The sequence below is a fragment of the Carcharodon carcharias genome, chromosome 2 (assembly GCF_017639515.1).
Source record: "Carcharodon carcharias isolate sCarCar2 chromosome 2, sCarCar2.pri, whole genome shotgun sequence".
Taxonomy (NCBI): Eukaryota; Metazoa; Chordata; class Chondrichthyes; order Lamniformes; family Lamnidae; genus Carcharodon; species Carcharodon carcharias.
In genome coordinates, this window is record NC_054468.1 from 157374998 (window position 1) to 157376691 (window position 1694).

At 39.4% G+C, this 1694-nt stretch overlaps 1 non-coding gene across 1 annotated transcript; it reads left to right on the plus strand.

Annotated features, from left to right (window-relative positions):
• Nucleotides 1–1152: 1152 nt before the first annotated feature.
• Nucleotides 1153–1291, plus strand: LOC121275540. Its single transcript, XR_005942503.1, has one exon. It is a non-coding gene; the product is annotated as a U11 spliceosomal RNA (small nuclear RNA).
• The last annotated feature ends 403 nt before the right edge of the window (nt 1292–1694 follow it).

A 1694-nucleotide genomic window follows, 5' to 3' on the forward strand; every position in this document is an offset into this window, starting at 1 on the left:
TTGGTAGAGCCAGGGTGTCTTTCATTATCTCTATAAAAGAAGCTAAAGCTGGCAATTCTGGGTAAGAGGAAAACAAAACTCCATTGGAAATAGAAATAATTCATTTGGTTTCCCAGAATCTAGGAAAACTTTGAAATTAAAATGTAGTTAATTTGCATTTCTACCTGGGAACAGGCCATGTGGGTCATGTTGCTATAGAGATAGTGATTCAGGTTATAGCCTTGATTAGTAGGTTCTTTTATTAATTTATCTATGTGTGTTTGCTGACAGAAGCAGCTGGTTCAGTTTGGGAACAGACAGAGGCAGTTGTAGCTTTGCTTTGGTGAAGACTACATCTTACAGGATTGAGAGAGCCAACAAGAGGTGACAGTCAGTTAGGCCTGCATGTCAAGCAGAGAAAATACTAGCTTCATCGTCACCATGTGGACTGCAGTGGGGCTCTATCTCAGTTTGGATTTCATGATGGAAAAGCATCTGTATAATTTGATCTGGGTTATAGCTAGTGGAAGAAATCTACAGTGGTCCTCAAAGAGCCTTGTGGCACAAAGCAGCCAGATTGAATACTTAGCTTACAAAATGCTATACAGTAGCTGTCGGAGCAGACTGAGAAAAATAGATTGTGTGTCCAAAGCAAGGACAAGGAGCTGACGAGTACATAGTCATCAGGTTTTCAAAGAAAATTAGAGGATCACTTAGCAAAAAGCTAATGAAAGGATCTCCATATAGTTGGTACCTTGAGGAATAGCTGGAATACTAAGGAGAATTAAAGTAAATTCTGGAGGGCTTTGCCATACCTTTTGGGTTGGACCCATGTAAAGTCAATGAACCTTCAAGATTTTGTAAGAGGAGGGAACTTTTTGAGGGATAGTTAAAAAGTAGAACTGGCTTTATAGCATAAGTCTTTTTAAGCTTTAGTGTTAAGTTAATAACACTTGCTTTGTTTAATTTCTCTATATATATACAATAAAGTTTGTTTTTGTTAAAAAATGTGAAATCTTGTGTAACTAAAAACAGAAAATGCTGGAAATACTCAGCAGTTAATGGCAACATCTGTGGAAAGAAACCAAGTTAATGTGAAAGTCAGGAGAGATTGAATGACAGAAAAGTTAGTCTTCCAGGGCCAAAGGGAACGGTAATGGAGTGAGAAAAGAAACAAAGGGTTTCTGCTGTGAACAGCACATGGACAAGGCGCTTGCGCTTTATCCATGTGGAATCGATATCAAGAGATTTCAGAAGCACAATTTTTGTTTCTTGGAGCTTGGAGCTGGTGATCGCTTGTCTCGGCGCTCCGAAAATAAAACAAAAGATGTCTCTGGAGCCGGAGTACTGCTGACAGAAAAAAAAACTGAAACAAGCAAAGAAAAAGAAAAATGGAGCAGAGATTATGGTCTGCAATTGTTGGAGTCAATGTTGAGTCTGGAAGACTGTAAAGTGCCTAATTGAAAGATGAGGTGCTTTTCATCAAGTTTATGTTGAGTTTCACTGCAACAGTGCAGTAGGTTGAGGACAGAAATTACAGCATGAAAGCAAGGTGGAGAATTAAAATGACAGGCCACTGGAAGCTTGGGGTCAAGCTTGCGGACTGAACTGAGATGTTATCTCCTCTATATTGGGGAGACATAGATGACTATGTGAGGGGTAGGATTAGTAAGTTTGCGGATGACACAAAGATTGGCTGGGTGGTTAACAGTGAG